The sequence below is a fragment of the Nothoprocta perdicaria genome, unplaced genomic scaffold (assembly GCF_003342845.1).
Source record: "Nothoprocta perdicaria isolate Ctin4 unplaced genomic scaffold, notPer1 scaffold_329, whole genome shotgun sequence".
Taxonomy (NCBI): Eukaryota; Metazoa; Chordata; class Aves; order Tinamiformes; family Tinamidae; genus Nothoprocta; species Nothoprocta perdicaria.
In genome coordinates this window covers 641266-665525 of record NW_020455565.1, presented here as the reverse complement: position 1 = coordinate 665525, position 24260 = coordinate 641266, and the positions used below count along the sequence as shown (strand labels likewise).

The 24260-nt window shown below is 41.8% G+C and overlaps 1 long non-coding RNA gene across 1 annotated transcript in view; it reads left to right on the top strand.

The window, feature by feature from the left end:
* The first annotated feature begins 1840 nt into the window (after positions 1-1840).
* Positions 1841-24260, top strand: part of LOC112950695 — a 31704-nt gene continuing 9284 nt past the window's right edge. Inside the window, exons 1-2 of the long non-coding RNA XR_003250067.1 lie at positions 1841-1863; positions 2237-2296. This is a non-coding gene — a long non-coding RNA (uncharacterized LOC112950695). The remainder of the gene's footprint in view (positions 1864-2236; positions 2297-24260) is intronic.

Below are 24260 nucleotides of genomic sequence, written 5' to 3'. Positions count from 1 at the left end.
CTATTATTCATGTCTGAGCAAATTTTTTAATATTTACATACATTTTTTATTTTTAAAGATAATATACTTCCATCATTAGGATATATTTCTGGTTTCTTTAAATATTAGAAGAGAACATTTTGAAACAAAATGTTGGCAAATTTTTCTTTGATATTATTCTAATGACATTCCCTTGAAATTTATTTTTTGTTATTGCATAATTATTAGTATGCTTTTTTACTGTTACTAAGTAAAAGAAGCAATTTTCTTCTTCTTGAAATACGACTTTTAACCTTCTTATGGAACAATCATTAAGCATATGGGTTACCAGAAACTTGATTCAAGTCCAAGCTTACGAATCCTAGCTTTCACTTCATTTATCTGGCTTTCAAGGAACTATAACACTTTTTAATCTGAAGAGTGAAGTAATTTATGAAAACCCTGAGTATAAATAATTATGCTTAAATACTTTAAAATTTAAAATCTCCATTAAACATAAATTTAGCTTAAACATCTTCATCCGTATATTTCAGAATATTTCAGAATATTTAAGGTTGGAAGGGACCTCTACAGATCATCTAGTCCAACCTTCCTGCTCAAGCAGGCACACCTACAGCATGTGGCACAGGGTGGCATCCAGGYGGGTTTTGAAGACCTCCMGAGDAGGAGACWCCACAASCTCCCTGGGCAGCCTGTTCCACTGCTCTGTTACCCTAACAGTAAAGAAGTTGCTCCTCACCTGGAGACGGAACTTCTTATGCTTCAGTTTGTGGCCATAATAGATAGATGCAATGTTGCTGTTCAGCTCCTGCCTACCTATGAGTAGCTAAGTGTTCCCCGGAGAGACTGATTTGGAGTTTAAAGTTACTTAAGTAGGATTTCAGCATTTACTTTACTATTTGTTTTTGTGACTTGAGAGAAATGAATTCAGTATGGTTCCGTAAAAATAATAACATCAGATTCTTCTCTGGAAACAAGAAATCAAATGATATATCAGCTTTAGGATTCTGCAACATGTCTGAGAATTTCTAATTATTGTTATTTTTTATAGTGAAATTCTGCAGATTCATGTGTTAGTGTAAGTTATTTTATTTGGAGTTTATTAACTAAATCATCTGTTTTTTTCTACACATTTTACTCCTAAGGTAAATTTCAGGCAAGAAGTGACCTAGGCTTGACTATCGTACAGTTTTGGTTGTTTATAAGAAACTACTCTCTAGGTTGATGCAGCATGTCTCGTACTTTTTTTTGTGTGTGTGGTGATTCCTGGGCTTGCAAAAGGATGGAAGGCATTATTACAGTTTTAGTTAAAAAAAGGCAAAATTATGAATAAGTAACTTTTAGTCATATGTATATCTTAAGTTTCATTATATAGTATTTTTTCTTCTATCAGATTTTTTCTAAAGGAAAATTTGTAAGGTGCTTGTAAAATTAATGCTGTACTTAAGGAGACTTGTCTCTCTGCAGTGGATATAGAAAGCATGCAGCTTTCACTACTTATGTCAAACATTTTAAGTTCTGTGTAAACACTTGTTAATTGCAATAAAAAGTTAAAATCAATTTTATGAGTATGTTCAGAACTTTTTCTGCGAATAAATATGTGACCTTTTGCAGAATAGATCAGTACTGTAGCATGACTGTAACATCAACCGATTGACAGTTGTTGAATGACCACATTGTTGATAAATAGTTAGATATTTTGTGTATGTATAATGTACTTATTCTGCTGTTATATAAAATATAATTATGTGTAGGTATGATTACATTAATTATAATTATATATATAAACTACATATAGTTATAATTTTATATCTAGTATATACACAAACACTTTCTTTTTTAATCTTAAGATATACAATCGCAGGAAGAAAACAAGGCAGGGAGGTGAGTATTTACTCTGTTAATGTATTGTTCCAGTTTATAAATAGTTGAGAAAAGAAAAATACAGGGAAAAATAAACATTTGTTTTTGCTTATTCAGTTTATTAACATTTATTGGCAATAAATGAGGTACAAATTAAGTAGAATTTCTAATAATTTTTTTTCCATTTCTTTTAGTTAAATAACTATGCTTTTTTCTCAAATTTTATCGTAACTATTCTGTAAAGTCTAGTAAAATTCTATTTAAAAAAAAAAATTCAACACAAGCACACACAATTTATTTAAAGCAAGGAAACTAAAAAAAGAGACTATTTCCATTATGTAAATAGTGCACATAATAATAAATGTCTGGATTTTCTTTTTCTCATCTTAAACAGCATGAAGTTACAGACAATCCTAAAGCATTTACTAGCCAAGAAGAACTGTTTGGATATTTGGTAAGTGTTCTGTAGCAGTGTAGTTTTTTTAAAAGCTTTGACAAAATTATTAAGTTCAAAAACCCTAGATGACCTAGCCAATGCCCTTTCCCAACTCCAGCCATGGATGGATGCCTCAGTCTCTGGCCTTGCCCTACCCCAGCCCTAAATCTAGGTGCCTGAGTCTCTTTTCCAGCCTCAACCCTGGATAAATCTGCCCTTAGCCAACCCCAGTCTTAGATCTCCCAATCTCTGCCCTTGACCACCTCCAACACCACCTGCCTTAGCTCTAGGTGCCCTAGTCCCAGATGACCCAGTTTCTGCCCTTGTCCAGGTCCGTAATCCTAACTCTAATTTAGGGTGCCTTTAGCTTTTCTTTTTTTTTGCTTTTGCCTTTGTCTTCGCCTGACTCTAACGCTATACGTGGATGTCTTTGCCCTTGCTATGCTAACCCAACCTTAACTCAGGATACGTTTGCCTTTCTTTTTCCCTTTCCAATAGCTGTAGTATTAGTCTTAGCCTCTGCATTAGCATTTGCTTTTGCTTAGAGATGGTTTATTTTTTGCCTTTGCGCCTTTGAAGTTGCATTTGTCTAAACTGAGATCCCTTTGCCTTTTTTGCCTTTGCTTTTGCTTTTACCTTTACCTTTGACTTCTTGCCCAGCTATTCTTAGATGCCTTTCACCTTTCATTTGCCTAAGCATATACTAATGCTAGATGGCTTTCCCTCTGCTTTTGCCTTTTTTTGTCTAATCTTAACACTGGTTTTCTTTGCATTTCCTTCTGCCTTTGCCTTTTTTTCCTCCAACTACATTTCCCTCTGCTTTTGCCTGACCCTAGTTACCTTTGCATTTCCCCCTTTAGAGGACAAAGTTAGCCTTTGCCTAACTTATGCTAAATGGCTTTGCCATGCCCTTTGCCTAACCCTAAGGTTTATACTAGGTGGCTTTTGCCGTTGTCTTTGCCTTTGCCAAATTCAAAACATAACCCTAACTCTAGATGCCTTTATCTTTTATCTTTGCCCTTTTTTTTTTTTTAATCTTTGCCTTTTGTCTAACCCTAGATGAGTTTTGCCCTAACCTCAGATGCCTAACTGTATGTCCAAGCTGAGACGACTTTTATTTTCCATATGTCGTTTTGCATTTGCTTTTTTTTTCCCCTTTAAATTAACCTTAGCCTTTCCCTTTGCTTTTACCATTGCTGTTATCTTACTCTTACCATCACCTTAACTCTAAGCCTCAACTTAATTTTAGGTTCCTTTGCCTTCCCTTTGCCTAGCCCTAACTGTAACCTTAAAGTTATATGTCTCTGTCTTTGCATTTAGCTTAACCTTTATCCTAATATTTACATTTACATTTTTACATTTACTTACATTTAGCTTAGCTTTTGCCTAACTCTGACAGCCCTCATCCTAACTGTAGATACCTTTGTCCTTGCCTAGCCCTATATCCAACCCTAGACCTGAGATACCTTAGCCTTTATGCCTTAGATACTTTTCTGTTTTTCTTTACCTTTGCAAAATGCTAAACCTAAACCTTGTTGCTTTTTCCTTGCCTTTGTGTTTGCCCAGTGCTAACCGTAACACTAGATGGCTTTTTTTTTTTTTTTTTTTTTTNTTTTTTTTTTTTTTTTTTTTTTGGCTGACCCTGAATCTGTTCATAGATGCCTCTGCCTTTGCATAAGCTGAACCCTATCCTTAGTTACCTTAACTTTCCCTTTCTATTTGCTGTGGCTCAAATTATTCCTCCTGCCCCTGCTCCATTCCTACCCCTAAGCCCCCAAGCCTAAGGCTTCACATATACCAATCCCCAATGCTTTGTCTATGCTGAACACTGACCCTAACCCTAATGCTTTGCTTATGCTGAACTCTAAGGCATCACCTATGCCTGACCCTAAACCCAACCCTAAGGCTTCATGTATGCCTAACCCTTGGCCTAACCCTGGGCCTGCCGCCAGACATGATCCTTTGCTTGACTCTAACCCTGATGCTTTGCCTATCAGTAACTTTGACCACAGCCCTAATGCTTTGCCTGATCTCAACCTGGATGCTTTGCTTAGGTCAGGCTGTGATGCTTTGCCTGTGCCAAACCGTGACCCCAACTCTGATGCTTTGCCCGATCCCAAACCCTGGCTCCAGCCCTGACATTTTACCTGATATGAACTTTGACTCTTTACTAAGCCCAATCAGGACCTCAGTAGTGGTGGTTCACCTGATTGCAACACTGACCCTTCACCTCTGCCAAACCCTCACCCCAACCTAAACACTTTGCCTATTCCTAACACTGACCCCCTTCCCTGATGCTTTGCCTGACCCCAGCCCTGGTGCTTGCCTTTGTCTCTCTCTTACTCCATCTAAGACACCTTCCATGACACCAGTCCTCACACTTTGCCTTATCCCAGCCTTTGTCTGAACCTTTGACTCCAACTCTTACTGCTGGCCTGAACAAAACCCCTGTACTTCGCGTAGTCACATCTTGCCTGAACCCAGCCCCAATGCTTTGCCTGATCGCAGTGCTGACACTTTTTCTGATGCTAACCCTGACTGCAAACATGTTTTGCCTTACTCCAATGGTGATGCATTTCCTATGCCTTGCCCTGACACTAGATGCTGTACTTGACCACAGCACTGACACTTTGCCTATGCCCAACATTGACCCCAGCCCCTTCATTTTACCTAAACAAAACCCTCATCCTTGCATTACCCTCACTCTGATGGTTTGTCTGACCTCAGCCCTGACCCCAACCCTAACATTTTGCCTGCTCCTAACCCTGACTCCAACCATGTTACCTTGCCTGATACCAAATGTGATGCTTTGTGTGACCCTCACCCCAGCCATGGCACTTTGCCTGACTCCAGCATTGGTGCTTTACCTAAGCCTAACCTGGACTTCAGCAGTGGTCATTTACCTACCACCAGGCCTGATGCTTTGCCTGAACCCTTACACTTTTCTGACCCCAAACTTGTTACTTTGCCTGTGCTCAACATTGATCCTGCCACTGTCTCTTTGTCTGATCACAATACTGATCCGAGCCCTGGTACTTTGTCTAACCCCAAGCTGGAGGTTTCACCCATGGCTGTCAATGACCCCAGTCCTGATGCATAGCCTATGCCTAACGGTGACCGCAATCCTGACGCTTTGCCTGAATATAATCCCAACTGTAACGATGACACTTTGCTTGACCTCATGACACTGACCCCTCAATCGTGACACTGCTTGGTCACAGCCTGTTCCAAATGGGTTCAGAATTTGGCAATGAAAGCACACGCACTCTGAGAAAAATCAACCCCTTGGTTTATGCAGGACAACTCATAGTAGTAACACACTCAAGCAAGATGACTACTTAGCAATTACCTCTGAAACAAGACACCTGTGTAGCAATTACTTACGAGAGCATATTGTCAGCAAGTATGCAACTTGATAGCGAGACTGATCATCCTCCCCGATGGATGAGAGGTGGCTGACAGGCTCCAAGCTAGCGGGCATCCCTGCAGAGACAACGTAGGTCTCAGTTGGAAGTCTCTTCCCGCCTCAGATCCATGATTATTTTTTATATCTGGCGCGTCCTGCCGCGTAGGGCCAATATGTGCCAGGAGGTGTACCAGAGGGTGGGTAAAGCTTCGCCTTTATCATTATGCAACTTTCCTTGGTGTGGGTATGCACGTCCACCAGTAGGGGTCTCTGGTCTCATTATGAGGGTCCTGCCTTCATCATTTTCCTCTCCCTGGCCTCAGGTTTGAGCTCCAAACTAGCTTAGAGGTCGGTTGTGTTTGAGTTGGTGGTATGCCTTCTGGCATGGCTGCCTCAAAAATTCTTCAGTTGCTCCTCACCACCAGATAAGGTCCCTGTTTTCGCAGCTGTGTACGCCTTCAAAACTCCCTACAACCAGATAACAGCTCAGTTCTCAGCTTCACAATAGTCTCATGGCCCCTACAGATCATAAACAGGGTTATGAATCTTTCCTCCTCTTATACACAGCCCCAACCCTAGTCCTAATAGTTTGCCTGACCTGGAGGTTTCACCTATAGCTAAGCATGACCCCCAGATTGATACTTTGCCTGATCCTAAACCTGCTGCTTTACCTATCGCTAATCCTGATCCTAAGTGTGACTCTTTGAGTCCAATGCTTTGCATGGCCCCAAGTGTAACACTCTGACTCCAACCCTGACACTTCGCCTCTCTCTACCCCTGATCCCAGCCATGATACTTTGATCTACCCTAACCTTGGCACTTTGCCTGCACCTAAACCTGATGCCAGTACAGACACTTTGCATGACGAAGCTGTTACACTTTGCCTGTGCTGAACACCAATCCTAATGTTTTGCATCATCCCGAGCATAACGCTTTTATTCACCCCAAGCTTAACACTTTTCCTATGCCTGAGAGGGATCACAAGCCTAATGCTTTAACAGCCCCCAAGCCTAACACTTTGCCTGACTCCAAGTCTTACCCTTTGCCCATACCTAACCCTGATCACAAGTTTGTCATACCTAACCCTAATCCCAAGCCTACTGCTTTGACTGTGCCTAACCCTAAGCCCAATCCTAACCCTTTGCATGTTCCCAAGCCTAATGCATTTTCTGATTCCAAGCCTCATGCTTTGATCACCTAACAGTGATCAAAAGCCTAATGCCTTTCCTATAAATAACTGTGACTTCAAGCATAGTGCTTTGCCTATGCCTAACTCTGACCTCAAGCCTAAAGCTTTTCCTGACCCCAAGCCTAACGCTTTGCCTGACTTGAAGCTTTATTCTTTTCTATGTCTAATCCTGACTGGAAGTGTAATATGTTTTCTGAACACAAGCCTTATATTTTGCCTATTACTAAACCTGATTGACCCAAAGCCTTAACACTTTGACTATGCCTAAACCTGACTCCAAGCCTAATGCTTTACCTGACCCAGGCCTAATGTTCTGCATCACCCCAATCCTTAAACTTTGCCTGATGTGAAACCTAATGCTTTGGCTATACCTAACCCTGATTCTAACCTCAGTGCTTTCCCATGCTTTACCCTGACCAAAAGTGTAGAGCTTTGTCATGCCTAACCTTCATCCCGAGCCTGACACATTGCCTGACTAAAGTTTAGATTATTTGTCTATGCTTAACCTGACTGCAAGACAATGTTTAGCCTAACCTCTTTGTTTAACCCAGCCCTGTCTCTTTGCCTGTGCCTAATCTTGACTGACCCCAAACCTAACACTTGGCTTATGCCTAATCCTGACCCCAAGCCTAGTGCTTTGACTATACTTTACCTGAGAGCTAATGGTTTGCCTTTGCCTAAACCTGACCTCAAGCCTAATGAGTTGCATGTCGGCAAATATAATACTTCAGCGACTCTAATCCTGATAGCAAACTTAACACTTTTCCTGACCCCAAGCCTAATGCTTTGCCTGTACCAAATCCTGAAAGCAAGATGAATACTTCGCTTTGCCCAGGTCTAATGCTCTGCCAATACATTGGCCAGATCCGAAACATAAGGTTTTCCTACTTCTAACCCCGACCCCAAACCTAATGTGTTGTGACCCCAAGCCTAATGCTTTGCCTGACCCCAAGTCTAATGCTTTCCTATACTTAACACTGACTCCAAGCTTTATGCTTTCCCTGACTCCAATCCTAACTATACCTGTGCCTATCTATGACACCAGACTTCATGCTTTGCCTGACCTAAAGTCTTATGTTTTGTGTGAAGCCAAGCCTAATGCTTTGCCTGACCCCAAACCTAACAATTTGGCAATGCTTGACCCTGACCCAATGACTAACAGTTTGCTCGACCCCAAGCCTAACATTTTGCCCTATCCAAAGCCTAGTGCATTTCCTGATCACAGTCCTAGCACTTTGCCTATGTATAGCTCTGATTGACTCTAAAGCTTGTACTTTGCTGATCCCTAACCCTGACCCCAATATTAACATTTCTCAAGCCTAACATCCAAGCCTAAGATTTTGCCTATGTCTAACCCTGAATCCAAGCCTAATTCTTCGCCTGCTGAAACATTAATGCATTGCCTGATCCAAATCCTAACAGTAAAATTAAAACTGAGCTCAGGCTTAATGCTTTGAAAGACCTGAAGCCTAACACTTGGCCTAGGCCTAACCTTAACCCCAATTCTATTGCTTTTCTGGTCCCGAAATGTAACACGTGCCTAAAGATGACCCCAAGCCTAAAGCTTTGCTTGACTCCAAGCCTAACATTTTGCCTATGCCTAATCCAGTCTGACTCCAAGTCTAATGCTTTGCCTATGCCTAGTGCTGACCCAAAGCTAACGCTTTTGACTGACCCTAAAGCTTTGTCTAAACTCAAACTAAAGCTTTGCCCAAGCCTAAGCCTTACCCAAGCCACTTTGCCTGACAGAAGCCAAACAATTTGCCTGTGCTGAAAACTGATTCCAGGCATAACGCTTTGCCCATGTCTAACCTTGACCCCAACCTAATGCTTTGCCTGACCCCAACCCTAATGCTTTGCCTATGCGTAACTTTGACCTGAAGCATAATGTTTTGCAGCACTGCAAGCCTAACTCTGCATTTATCTAACCCTGACCTCAAGCCTAAAGCTTTGCATTAACCATTTTCCCAGGCATAATGCTTTGCCTATACCTAACCCTGACTCCAAACCTAATGCCTTGCCTGACCCTCAGGCTTTGCCTAACCCCAAACCCAATGTTTTGAGAATGCCTAAACCGTACTGCAAGCCCAACATTTCCCATGACCAAAGTCTAATGATTTACCTATTGCTAAACCTTGCATATTAAACCTGCAAACCCAAGCATAATATTTTGCTGACCTTAACACTTTTCCTGTGCCTAAACCTGAGCCGAAGCCTAACTAACACTGCCTGATTGAAGCTAAAAGCTTTGTCTATGTCTAAGCCATATCCTAAGCTTAATACTTTGTTTGATTCCAAGCCTAACATCTTGCCTATGCGAACCCTCGACCCCAAGCTTAATGCTTTCCTTGACCTCAAGCTTAATGTTTTGCATGTATCTAATACTGACCCCAAGCATAATGTTTGTTCTGACCCTAGGCCTCACACTTTGCCTATGCCTAACCTTGCCTAACCAAAGCTTTCCCTTAGCCGAAGCCCAATGCTTTGTCTAAGTCTAAGCCTAACCCTGACCCAAAGACTAATGCTTTGCCTAAACATAACCTTGTCTGAAGCCTAATGCTTTTCCTCACCCCATTCCTAATGTTTTGCCTGACCCCAAGCCTAAAAATTTCCCTATGCCTAACCCTGATCTCAAGGCTGATGCTTTCCCTGACCCCAACACTAGCACTTTACTTCACCCAAAGCCTTATGAATTGACTATGCCTAAATCTGTCCGCAAGACTAATGCTTTGTCCGAGCGCAAACCCAGTGCTTTCCCTGAAGCTCAACCTAAAGATTTGCATTTGCCTAACTCTGACCCCAACCCTAATGCTTTTCTAATGCCAGGTCAGTCCCTTTTCTTATGCCTAACCTTGACCCAACCCTATTGCTTTTCCTGACCACAAGCCAAACACATGCATAAAGCTGACCCTAAGCTTACCGAATCCCAAGTCTAGCAGTTTGCCTATACCTAATCCTGACCCCAAATCCTGACTCTGTCTAAGCCTAAATTAAAGCTCTGTCCAATGCCTAAGCCTTACTGCAAGTCAAACACTTTGCTTGACAGAAGCCGAATGCTTTCCTATCCTGAACACTGACGCTGAGCCTAAAACTTTACCTTTGCCCAACCCTGACCCCAAGACTAGTGCTTTGCCTGACCCCAATCCTAACAATTTGCCAATGCCAAACCTTGACCCCAACTGTAATGCACTATCTGATCGAAAGCCTACAGATTAGCCCATGTCTAAAGCTGACCCCAAATCTAAAGTTTTGCCTGACTCTAAGACTAGTATTTTGCCTATGCCTAACCTAGACTGACCTCAAACTTAATTCTTTGTCAGTGCCTAGCCCTGACTCCAAACCTAACATTGTGGCTATTCCTAATGCTGACCACAATCCTAATACTTTGTCCGACTCTAAGGCTTTGTCCCACCCCAAACATATGCCTATCCCTTAGCACAAGCCTAACAGTCTTCCTGACAGAAGCCTAAGTGTTTTCCTATACCAATCCCTGAACCCAAGCCTAATGTTTTACCTAACTAACAGTTTTTCTATATTTAAGCTTGAACTGAAGCCTAACACTTTTTCTGAACTGAAACCACAAGCTTTGTCTATGTCTAACAACTAGTCCGGTGTAATGCTTTGTCTGACCCATGCCTAACGCTTTGCCTATGCCTAAACCTCATGCCAAGCCTAAACGCTATGCCTATTCCTAAACCTGACTCCAAGCCTAACCACTTCTTGTATACTGAACCCTGATCCCCAGCCTAATGCTTTGATTGTGCCTAATACTGACCGCAAAGTGTAATGTTTTGTCTTGCCCCAATCCTAACATTTTGGCTATGGCTAAACATGGCTGACAACAAATCTAACGCTTTTCATGTGCCTAACCCTGATCTGAAGACTTAAGCTTTGCCTAAACTTGAGTGTAATGTTTTGCCTATGCCTCACATTTACTGCAAACCAAACACTTTGCCAGACAGAAGCCTGGCTATGGTTATGGCTATGATTAACCAGTGACCCTAGGTGTAACATTTGCATGACTCAAAATCTAAGCCTCACCCTGACCCAAAGCCTAGTGCTCTGCCTGTGCTAACACTTAGCCTATACTGAATACTGACCCCAATCCTAATGCATTGCCTGACCCGAAGCCCAAAGGTTTGTCTTAGCCCAAAGCTAATACTTCACCAGTGCCTAAGCCTAAGGCTAATGCTTTGCCTGACCACTAGCCTAACGCTTAAGCCTATGCCTAACAATTACCACAAGCCTAACACTTTGCCTGACAGAAGACTAAGAACTTTCCTATACCTAACTCTGGCCCCAAACCTAATGCTTTGTCTGACCCTGAGACCCTAATTTAGTCTTTTAGTCTGTCTGACCCTAATTTAGTGCTTTGCCTAACCTCAAGACACTTTTTATTTTTTTGCCTATACCCAAAACTAAAAAGCGTAACACTTTTCCTGAAACCAAACCCAAATGCTTCACCTGACCTCATTCCTAATGCTTTACTTATACCTAACACTAACCCAAATCATAACACTTTTCCTGACCCCAAGCCTAACTCTTTGAGTTTGTCTAACCCTGAAACCAAACCTATTGTTTTGCCTGAAAAGTGCTATAATGCTTTACATGATCCCAAACCTAGTACTATGCCTATGTTTAACCCCAAGCATAAACCCTAGCCTGACCCCAGGTCTAAAACTTTGCCTATGCCAACCCTGACTGAACCCAATCCTAAATATTTGTTTATGGCTAACCTCAGGCTTAATGGTTAATGGTGTGGGACACCAAGTCAAACACTTTGCATTACTCCAAATCTGAGGCATTATCAATGTCTGCCCTAACCCCATCCATGATGCTTTGCCTGACCTGAAGCCTAATGCTTTGCTGATGCCTAACCTTGACACCATGCCTACCGCTTTGAATAACCTAAATTCTAAGATCTCCCTAGGCTAAACACTGAGCACAAGTATGACGCATTGCCTGACCCGAAGCCTAAACACTTCGCTATGAATAAATGTGACCCTAAGCCCAACATACAAGACTAATGCTTTGCCTATGTCTAACACTGACCGAAAACCTAATTGTTTGCTTTACCCCAACTGTAATGTCTTGCCTGATCCCAAGACTAACACTTTTGCTGTTCCTTACCCTTATTGAAGCCTAATGCTTTGCCTACTCCAAACATGGATACCAATACTAATGCTTTTCTGGACCCCAAGCATCATACTTTGTCTATGCCTAACCCTTACCCAAAGCCTATACCTATCACTGACCCCAGCCTAAGTCATTGCCTTTGCCCAACTCTAACATCAAGGTGCTTTGCCTGATCCCAATCCTAATGCATTGTCCAGACCTAATGATTAACCCAAGCGTAACACTTTTCCTGTGCGTAAACCTGACTCCAACCCTAATGCTTTGCCTAACCCCAAGCCCAACACTTTGTCTATGCCTAATCCTGACCCTAAGGCTAAAAGTTTGACTCTTCCTACACCTGACCACAAGCATGACACAATGCCTGATTCCAAACCAAAACCTTGACACTAGCCCAACACTTTACCTTAGCACAAGCCTAGTGCTTTGCATATGATCGAAGCTTAATGCTTTGCCTATGACAATCCCTGACCCCAAGTCTAATGCTTTGCCTATGCCTACCCTTGACTCAGACCCTGAATCACTGCCTAACTCAAAGCCTAATGATTTGTCTATGCCTAGCACTGTCCCTAGGCAAGATGCATTATGTCAATGCAAGCCTAAACACTTCACTATATCTAACCCTGACCCTAAGAACAATTCTTTGCCTTAACTCGAGCTTAATGCTTTCCTATGTCTCTCACTGACTCAAAGCCCAGAGCTTGACATTGACATTTAGACATTGGCGTCTAAAATTGACCCAAACCTTAATGCTTTACCTGATCCCAGTGCTAGTCCTTGTCTAACTCCAAGTCTAATGCCATGCCTACACATAACACTGACCACGAGCCTAAAGCATTACCTGACCCCAGTGCTTAGGCTCTGCCTGACACAAAGCTTAACACTTCCCTGACTGGAAGCTTTATGCTTTGCCTTTGCCTAACACTGTCCATCAGCCTAATGCTTTGCCTGACCCCAAGCCTGACACTTTGCATATGCCTAACCATATCCAAAGCCTAACAGTCTCTGTGACTAAAAAAGTCCCCTAACCCAAAGCTTTGCCTGTCCCCAAATATAATACTTTTCCTACCCCCAAGCCCAGTGCTTTTTCTATGAAAAACACTGACTCCAAGGCTTAGGCCTTGCCTAACACCAAGCCTAAACCTTTGCCTAACCATATCCAAAGCCTAACATTATCTAATGCTTTGCCTACACTTAACTTGGACTTCAAGCCTAACACTTTGCATATGCCTAACTCTAATGCCACCAATAACGCTTTGAATATGCCTAAATGTGACCCCAAGCCTAAAATTTTGTCTATGCCTAACTATGGCCATATGCCTAAACATGCTATCTAACACTGACCCCAAGACTCACGCTTTGACTATGCCTAACTCTGACCCAAAGTCTAATGCTTTACTTGACACAAAGCTTATTCCTAACCTTTCCCCCTAGCCTAATGTTTGCGTGAACCCAAACTTAATGCTTTACTTGACCCCAAGCCACACACTTCCCCAGTGCTAATCCTGAACTCATGCCTAAAATTTACTTATGCATAAATTTGACCCCAAGCATAACTCTTTGCCTAATGCATAACAATGACCCATAGCATAACGCTTTGCCTATGTCTAACCCTTATTCCAAGTCTACCGCTTTGAATATACATCATCCTGACATCAGACCTAACACTTTATGAGATCCTAAGCTTAAAATTTTACCTATGCCTAACCATGACCACAACCTAACATGTTACTTAATCGTGACCCTAAGCTTAACACTTTGCCTGTCCCCAAGCCCAGAACTTTGCCTATACCTAACCCTAACCTCGAGCCTGTCATTTTGCCTGACCCCAACCGCTACACTTTGCCTATGGCTAACCCTGATCACAAGTCTAACACTTCACTTGACCCCAGGTCTTACATTTTGACAGAAAAGATGCCTAAAGCTATGCCTATGCCTAAGTTGATCTCAAGCATAGCGGTTTTCCTGACCTCAGTCCTAAAGCTTTGCCTCACTCCAAATGGAGCACTTTGCCTGACCCAAAGGCTAAAGCTTTCCCTGACTCCGAGTTGAACACTATGTGACGCCTTAACGTGACCCCAAGCCTAATGCTTTGCCTGACCCAACCCAAGGCTTTGCCTGACCCCAAAGGTAACTCTTGGAGTACGTCAAGCGCTGACCTGAAGCCAAACGCTTTGACTCCAAGCCTAATGCTTACACCTATGCCAAACCCGAATGCTTTGCTTGTGCCAAATCCTAACCCTAACCCCAAGGGGCCTAGGCTGAACCCTAATGCCTTTCCTGTGCCTAATGGTTGTCCAAACCTAATTCTTTGCCTATGCAGAATCCAAACCCCAACCCTAATGCTCTAGCAATGCTGAAAACCAACCCTAGTGCTTTGCTTATTCCAAAAAAATACCCTAATGCCTTGCCTATACCAAATATCAACCGTAACCCTTTGCTTATGCCGAAAAACAACCTATTTCCCTATGCATAACACTCTCCCTAATACTAGACCTATGCATCACCCTAACTCTAACACTTTACATATACATAAGCACAAACCTAACGCTAGCACCAAACCTAACGTGAACACCAACCTATGCATAACCCTATTATTTGCCTGTGTGTAACCCTAACAAGTTGCCTTTGCCGAACCCTAACCCTCAGATTGATGCTTTGCTTATGCATAACAATATGCACACCCTGAGACTTGGCCTGTGCCAAACCCTAATGCTTTGCCCATTCTAAGCCCTTAAGACTGGGGTTATACTGAACCATAAAGCTTTGCCTATGCCTAAAGCTAACACCATGCCTATGCCTAAGCGTTGTGCTTTGCCTAACCCTAACGCTATTCACAGGTCTATACCAAACTGTATGACTGTGCCTAACCATGGGCTATGCCTTTGTCGAATCCCATGTCTAATGCTATGCTCATTTCTATGCCAAATCCTAATTCTTTGTTTATGCAAAACCCTAATGTTTTACCTTCACCTAATCCTAATCCCAAATCTTTTTCCATTCAAACCCCAATGCTTTGCTCATGCCTCATGCTAGTACATTGCCTATGCCTATGTCAAACTCTAACCCTAAACCTGAATTCATGTCTATGGATATGCCTTAACCAAATGCGACAGTTATGCCTAAACCTAAAAGTATCCTGTACCTAAAAGTAATGCTACGTTTATGCCTATGCCTAAGCCCCATGCTATTTCCATGCCTAACTCCAACTCTTTGCCCATGCCCATCCCCAAGACTTTGTCCATGCCTTCCCTCAATGCTTTAGCCATCCCTATGCTGAATCCCATAGCTACCTCCAGAGCTTTGGCCATGCCTATACTGAATCCTAACCCTAACTTTATGCTTATGTCTAACCCTAACACTAGGTCATTGCTGAAATCTAATGTTGTGCTAATACTGAACAACATTGTTTTCCCTGTGCCAAATCTGAAAGCTTTGTCCATGCCTTGTGCAAGTGCTTTGCCCAGACTGAACTGTAATGCTTTGCTCATGATTAATGCAAACTCTTTGCCTGTGCCTAGTGTTTGGCCTATGCCTATGCCAAACTATAACTCTAACACTATGGCTATGCTTAGTACAAATGCTATGTCTATACCTATCCCAAAGGTTATGGCTATGCCTAACCGGAATGCTATGCCTACTCCTAACCATAATGCTATACTTAGGTCTATGCTGAACCCTAACACTACAGCTACGCCTAACCTCAGTGCTGTGCCTGTGCTTAACCCTAATGCTATGCCTATGCCTAACCCCAAAGTTTTGTCCTTGCCTAACATGAATGCTTTGCCTATGCCTATGCCCAACCCTAACTCTAACCCTAATGCAATGGCTATGACTATGTCTAACCCAGATGCTGTGGCTATGCCTGTACTTAATGCTATGCTTATGTTTAATGCTATGCCTATGCCCAAACCAAGAACTATATATATATATGCCTGTGCCAAATCGTAGCACTATTCCTCTAGCTAATATGAAAGCCATACCTATGCCTAACCCCAACACTTTGTCCATACCTACCCCCTCAATCCTTTGACATTGCCTACCCCCAACCATTCACCCATGCCTATGCCTGTCCCTAACCCTCACTCTAACACTATGCCTATGCCTAATCCTAATGCTATGCCCTTGCCCAGCTTTAATATTATGCTTATGCCAAACACTCACACTTTTCTTATACTAAATCCCATTGCTTTGCTTATACTTAATCCTAATGCTTTGTCCATGCATGACCACAACACTTTGTGACTTGTGATGTGTAACACACGTAACATGCATAACACTAATGCTTTGTCCATGTCTAATGCTGGCACTTAGCCTATGCATAATGCTATGCCACTATTTATGCCTAACCCAAATGCTGTGCCTGTGCTTAGCACTAATGCTATGACTATGCCTAACACAAACGATACGGCTATGAAAAACCTGACTGCTATAGCTATGCCCAACCCAAATGCTAAGTCTATGCCTAACCTTAACACTGTGATTATGCCTGTGCTGAATCCTAATACTTTGTCTATGCCAAATCCTAATGCTGAACCCGAATGCTGTCTCTGTGCCCAAATCTAATACTATGCTTATGACTATGCCTAATCCCAAAGCTTTGCCTGTGCCATGACAATGCTTTCCCTGTGCCTAATGCTATCACTTTGTCCATGCCTATGCTGAATCATAAGCCTAACACTATGCTTATGGCTATGCCTAACCCGAATGCTCTGCCTATGCCTTATCTGAGCACTATTTCTATGCCTATCCTGAACCCTGTGGATATACCTGAACCTAATGCTATACCTAGACCTCATCCTAACGCTATGCTTATGCCTATGCCCAATCCTAATGCTACTCCTATGCCTAATGCTAATGCGATGCTTATGCCTATGTCTAACCCAAATACTATGGTTTTGCCCATCTCTTATGCTATGGCTATGCTTAATCTAAACACTATGACTATGCCTAGACTGAATGACATGCCCATGCCTACTCCCAGAGTTTTGCCCTTGCCTGCCCCCAGGGCTTTGCCCAAGCCTACCCCCAATGCTTTGACCATACCTACCCCCTGAATGCTATCACCATGTCTAACTTGAACGCTATGCCTATGCCTTTGCCTAGCCCTAAAGCTGTTCTTGTTCCTATGCTGAACTGTAATGCTTGGCCTACTCCTAACCCTAATGCTATGGCTATGCCGAATGCTTTTGCCTACACCAAACCCTAATGCTGTGCCCTTGCCTAATCCTAATGCTATACCTAGGCCTAACTGTAAGGCTTTGCTTATGCCTAAAGCCAATTCTATGCCTATGCCTGTGCCTCACCCTAATGGTATGCCTATACCTAAGCCTAATGGTATGCTTACCCATACTCTACGGATATACCTAACCAGAACACTATGGCTAAGTGACTTTTTATGGCCTAAATTTATCATTATGTCTATGCCTAACCTGAATGCTATAGCTACGCACAACCCTAATTCTGTGCCCATGCCAAGCCTTAAATGTTTTGCCTTTGCTTAACTCTGAATCTCTGCCAAAGCAAAACCCCTATGTTTTGCCCATGTCTGACCCCAAAACTTTCCTTATGTTTAACACTAATATTTTGCCTATACATGGTGTTAATGCATATGCCTGCATATGCCAAACCCTAAACCTAACACTATACCTATCCCTTTACTTACATTGAATGCTATGCATATTCCTATGCCTTGCCTAATGAAACATTATAAATATGCACAACTTTAAAGTTATGATTATGCCTGCGCCAATACCAAACCCTAGCACTTTGCCTATGCCAAACCCTAACACCATACCTATGTCTAACCCTAATGCCATGACTGTGTCAAACCATAACAATATGCCTATACCTAATGCTAGTGCTAATGCTAGACCTATGCCTATGCCTAACCCAAACGCTATGCCTACATCTATGCATAACCCAAATGTTATGCTTAAGCCTATGACAAACCATGGTGCTTTGCCTATGATGAACCCTATGTCAATGCCAAACACTAACACTATTTCTATGCCTGTGCCAAAGCATAAAGTTTTGCCCGTGCTTAACCGTAATGTTATGCTTATGCCTATGCCAAATCCCAACACTTTATTTATGACAAAACTTAATGCTATGCCTGTGCCTAACCATTATACTGTGGCTATGCCTAACCGTAACACTATGCCTATGTCTAACACTAATACTAGGCCTATGCCGAGGCCAAGGTTGAATGCTATGCCTTTCCCTATGCCTAACCCTAATGCTATGGTTTTGCCTATGCCAAACCCTAACACTTTCCCTATTCTGAATCCTAATGCTTTACCTATGCTAAACCCTAATGCTGTGTGTATGTCTAATCATAATACTATACCTATGGCTGATGCTAAGGCTATGTCTATGCCTAACACAAATGCTGTGACTATGAATAACATAAATGCTATGGCTAAACTGAAAGCTATGTTTATGCCTAACCGCAATGCTTTGTCAATGCCTAAACCAAATGCTATGCCTAAGTCTTACTATTATGCTATTCCTGTATCTAAATATAATGTTATGCCCATGCCTAATGCTTGGTTATGCCTAACTCTAACCCTGATGCTTTGCCTATGCCTAAGCCTAAAGCTATGCCTAAGTCTATGCCTAAGCCTGATGCTGTGTCTATGCTTGGGCCTAACCCAAATGCAATGGCTATGCCTAAACCAAAATGCTGTGGCTTTGCATAACTCGAAATTTTGGGACTAAGACTATGACTAACCCTAACATTATGCCTATGCCTAACAGTAATACTGTGCTTATGTCTATGCCGAATCCTAAGACTTTGCCTATGTCAAAGCCTAGCTCAGTGCCTGTGCATAACACCAACACTATGCTTATGTATATCCCTAATGCCATGCTGATGCCTAATTCCAAAGATGTACTCATGCCTAATACGTGCTTTGCCTATGCATACTCCCAACGTGAACCTTTACACTATGTCTGTGGTCATGTGTAATGCTAATGCTATGCCTATGAGTATGCCTAACCCAAGCGCTGGGGATATGCATAACCCAAATGCTATGATTATGAATAACCCTAGTATCATGCCAATACAAACCCTAACACTAGGCTTATGTGTTTGCTGAATCCTAACACTATTCCTGTGCCTTACCCTAACACTATACCTATGCCTTGCCCTAACACTATGTGTGTAACTAAACCTGCACTTTGTCTATGGCTAACACTGACACTGTGCCATAGCTTAACCCAAATACTGTAACTATGCCAAACCCCAGTGCTATGGCTATGTCTAAACCTAACGCTATTCCTATGCCTATGGCTAATCCAAATGCTATGGATATACCTAACCAGAGTGCTATGGCAATGTTTAACCTTAATGCTGTCCCCATGCCTTTGACTAACCCTAATGCTATGTCTATGCCTAACCTAACCTTAATGTTACACGTATGTCTAACCTAGTGCATTGCCTTTGCCTAACAGTCTCGCTTTACCTTTGCCTAGCCCTATTGTTTTTTTCTTCACGTAACCATATCACTTTGCTTTTGTGTAACCTATCACTTTACCTTGACCTAATGTTCATGCTTTGCCTTTGCCAAGCCTTCACACTTTGCCTTTGTCTATCCCTATTGCTTTGCCTTTGCCTAACCCTATATCTTAGCCTTTATGTATCTCTATCACTTGTTTTCATTTTGCCTAAGCCTGGTGGTTTACCTTTACCTAATCCTATTGATTTACCCCTGCCTAACTCTTTCACTTTGCCTTTGACTCACTCTCATGTTAGACTTTTTTTTTTATTGCTTTACCTTTGTCTTTGCCTAACTCTGTTGTTAGGTGGTTGTGTAGCCTTGTGGCTTTGCTTTTGCCTCAGCCTATCACTTTGCTTTTGTCTCATCCTATACTTAGCCTTTTCCTAACACTATCACTTTGCCTTTGCCTAACCATATTGCTTTTTCTTTGCCTTTGCCTGTCCAGTTGATTTACCTGTCCTTTGCTTAACCGTCATGCTTTGCCTTTTCCTAACCTTATTGCTTTGCCTTTGCCTAACCCTATCACTTTGCTTTTACCTAATCCCAATGCTTTTTTTTTTTCCTTATCCTATTGCTTTGCCTTTGCTTAACCCTATCACTTTAACCCAATGGCTTTACCTTTGTTTAAACCTGTCACTTTGCCTTTGTCCTTGCCTAAACCTCAGTTTTCTTTTACCTCACTTTGCCTGATGGTACTGCTTTGCCTTTGCATAGTCCTATGGCTTTGCCTTTACTGAACACGCCTAATTTGGCTTTGCCTAGACCTCATGTTTTGCCATTGCAAATGACATCACACTTGTCTTTGCCTAACCATCAAGCTTAGCCTTTGCCTTTGCTGAAACCTACTTTCATTGCCTTAGCCTATAACTTTCCTTTGCCTCTTCCATGTGTTTTGCCTTTGCCTAAGCCTAGCAGTTTGCCTGTGCCTGTCTGTATAACTCTGCCTTTCCCCAGCCCTATCAGTTTGCCTTTACCTTTGCCTACACCTATCCCTTTGCCTTTGAACCAACTCGTTTTGTCTTTGCCTTTTCCTGTCTCAATTGCTTTATCTTTACATTTGCCAAACCCTATCGTTTTGTATTTGCCTAATCGTATTGCTTTGCTTTTCTATCACCTATTGATTTTCACTTGCTTAAACCTTTCATTTTGGATTCGCCTTACCATATAGCTTTGGTTTTGCCTATCTTTTTGCTTGAATATTCTTAATCTTTTTTTTTTTCATTTGGTTAGCCCAATAACTTTCCTCTTCCTTTGCTTGACCCTCACGCTCTATGTCTGCCTAACCCTACCACTTTGTCTTTCCCTAATCCAATCACCTTGCCTTTACCTTGACCTAAACCTGTTGCTTTGTCTTTGACTAAACCTACCACTTTGCCTTGCTTAACCCTATTGCTTTGCTTTTTCAGAACCTGGTCATTTTACTTTTGCCTCATCCTAGCACTTCGCATTTGCTTTTGTCTTTTTATTTACCTATCACTTTGCCTAAAGTGATCCTTTACCTATCTCACCCTAACCTTTCACCTTTGCCTGCACTTATTGCATTATCTTTGTCTAATCTTATCGCTTTCCTTTGCCTAACCCTCAGCTTCACCTTTGCCTAATCCTCACACTTTGTCTTCTCCTTTACCTATCCTTATTGCTTTGCCTTTGCCTTTTCATAGCACTTTCACTTTGTCTTTCATGTTCCCTATCACTTTGCCTTTGCCTATTGCTTGCTTTTGCTTTTGTGTTACACTCTGCCTCATCCTGGGATTTTGCCATTGACTAAACCTATTGTCATAAGTCTTTGCATTAGCCTCATACTTTATATTTGCCTAAGCCTACAGCTTTACCTTTGTCTAACCCTATCACTTTGCTTTTATCTAAAAATATCCCTTTGCTTTTGCCTAAAGCTTTATATTTCCCTAATCTTCATGCCTAACCCTCATGATTTGCATATGCCTAAAGCATGCTTTGCCTTTTCCTAACCATCATGCATTGCCTTTTCCTAACCCTAGTGCTTCGACTTTGGCCAATCCTATCATTTTGTCATTGCCTTTGCCTAATCCTATTGCTTTGTCTTTGCCTAGCCATGTTGCTTTGCTTTTGCTTAACATTATCCCTTTGCTGTTGTGCATCACTTAGCTTTTGTTTCGTTTGAGTGCTTTGCCTGTGTGTATTCCTATCACTTTGTCTTTGGCCAAGCATACCACTTTGCTTTTGATTAACCCTTTCACTTTCCTTTGTCTTTGCCTAAACCTGTTTATCTTTTGCCTAACTCTATCACTTTGCTTTTGCTTAACAATATCCCTTTGCCTTTACCTAACTCTTCTCGCTTTGGCTTGCATAATCCTTAATCTTTGTCCTTGTCTGTATGCCCTCCTACTTTGCCTTTGCCTAACCCTATCACTTTCGTTTTTCTTAATGGAATTACTTTGCTTTGGCCTCACTCTAGACCTTTGACTTTGTCTACCCTTTCATTTTTGTCAACTTTTCCTTTGCCTATTCCTTTCCCTTTGTTTCACCTAAGTCTTTTACTTTGCTATTGGCTCACCCAGTGCTTTGCCTTTGCCTATTCCTAACACTTTGCCTTTGTCTAATCTTTTTTTCCCCTAGATCTTTCCATTTGCCTCATCCTGGTGCTTTGTTTTTGCCTAAGTCTTGCACTTTGCAGATGACTAACACTAGTGCTTTGCAGTTGCCTTTGATTAAATATATCACTTTGCCTTTGCCTAACTTATCGCTTTGCGTTTTACTTTTCCTAAACAGTCTGCCTCAGCTTTTGTTTCTGCCTTTGTCTAATGCCATCATTTTGCCTTTGCCTAACACTATCACTTTGCCTTTGCCTTTGCCTAACCCTATTGCTTTGCTTTTGCCTAACGCTATCTCTTTTCTTTTGTGTAACACTTCTTCTTTGCTCTTCCCTCACTCTAGTGCTTTCCTTTGCATATCCCTAATGCTTTGCTGACTTTATCACTTTGCATTTGCCTGAGAGTTAAGGTTTGCGTTTGCCTAACCTGTTGCTTTGTGCCTAACCCTGTTGCCTTTGCCTAACCCTAGCACTTGTTTTTGCCAAACTATATCACCTTGCTTTTCCCTGATGCTTTTCCTTTTCCTTTTTTTTTTTTTTTACTTTTCCTTTGATTAATGCTATTTCTGTGCCTTAGCCTAACACTATCCCTTTGCTGCACGTTTTTCTTTTTCCACGCTCAGAGTTTGGATCTGCCTAAAATTATCACTTTGCCTCTAGCTAAGTCTGTTGCTTTTGCCTTTGCCTAAGGTACTGCTTCGTCCTTCGTCTTTATCCCACCTTAATCCTTGTCGTTGCGTAACTCCAACCTTTGACTTCTCCTAATACCTGCTCTTTGACTTTACCTTTATCTTTGCTTTTACCTTTATTTTTGCCTAACCCTAACTCTTTGCCTTCTCCTAATCCTAACCCACATCCTCAGCATGAACTTGAGGCTTTGTCTTTGTTTTTGCCTTTCCCTTTACTTTTACCTAACCCCAACTATAACCCTAATCTTAAGGCTTTTCCTTATCCTTGGCCTTTGCCATGACCTTGGCCTTTGCCTTTACCTTTCCCTAACTCTAATGTTAACACTTTACCTTTGGCTGTGCCTTGGTCTAGCCCCCACACTTTGCATATCCCCAAAGTCGTTATCTTTGCCTTTCTCTTTATTTTTGCCTAACCCTAAAGCTTTGCTTTTCCTTTTGGATTTGCCTTTGGCTTTGCCTTTCCCTGTGCTATTTCCTTCACCCTTACCTTTCCCTTCCTCACCTTAACTCTAGCCCTTAGCCTAATGGTTTGCCTCTGCATTTGCCTTTGCCTTACCCTAACCTTAACACAAATCCTAAGCCTAAACCTAAGTCTTTGCATTTACCTAACATGAACCCTAACCCTAATTCTTTTCCCGTGCCTTGGTCTTTGTCATGACCTTGACCTTGCCTTTGCCATTCTCTAACCCTAATATAACCCAAACACTTTCCTTTGCCTCAACTTCATGCTTTGTCTTTGTCTAACTCTAATGTTCATCTAATCTTAAAGCTTTGACTTCACCTAAGCATCATACATTGCCTTTCCATTTCCCTCACCTATACTGAGTCCTAATGATTTGATTGACAGTGGCCTTGCTGCTTCCTTCACGTTTGACATTTCCTTCGCATTAGTATTTGCCTTTGCCTTAAACTAACACTGCCCCTATCTTTAACCCTTTACTTTAAACTAATACTACCCCTACCACTACCCCTCAATTCATGCTTTTATTTTGCCTTTACCTTTAGATTTACCTTTGGCTATAGTGATTTCCCTTTAACTTCACTGTTCCTTTGCTAATTCTTTTACTATCTCTGTGATCTTTCCCTCTAACCGTAATCCTAATCTAATTCTAACATTAACCATAACCCTAGCGCTAACCCTAAATGACCTTAAACCCTAACCCTAAACCACAAACCTAACTCCTAAATCTAAACCATGATCCAAACACAAATTCCAGTCCTAACCTTAAACCCTAAACCTAACCCTAATCCCAAACTTAGGCCTCATGCTTTGTCTTTGCCTTTACCTTTGCTTTTGTGTAAGCCTAACCCTAACTCTATCCTTAACCCAAACAAGACCTTTACCTATGTGTTTGTCTTTGCCTTCCCCTAATGCTAAACGTAACAGTATAGCTTTGTTTTTATTTTTGCCTTTGCCTTTGCCTTTCTGAGGGACTAATGTTTTGCCTAATAATTTTCTTTTGTGTCATTACCCCTAATATTTTGCCTTTGCCT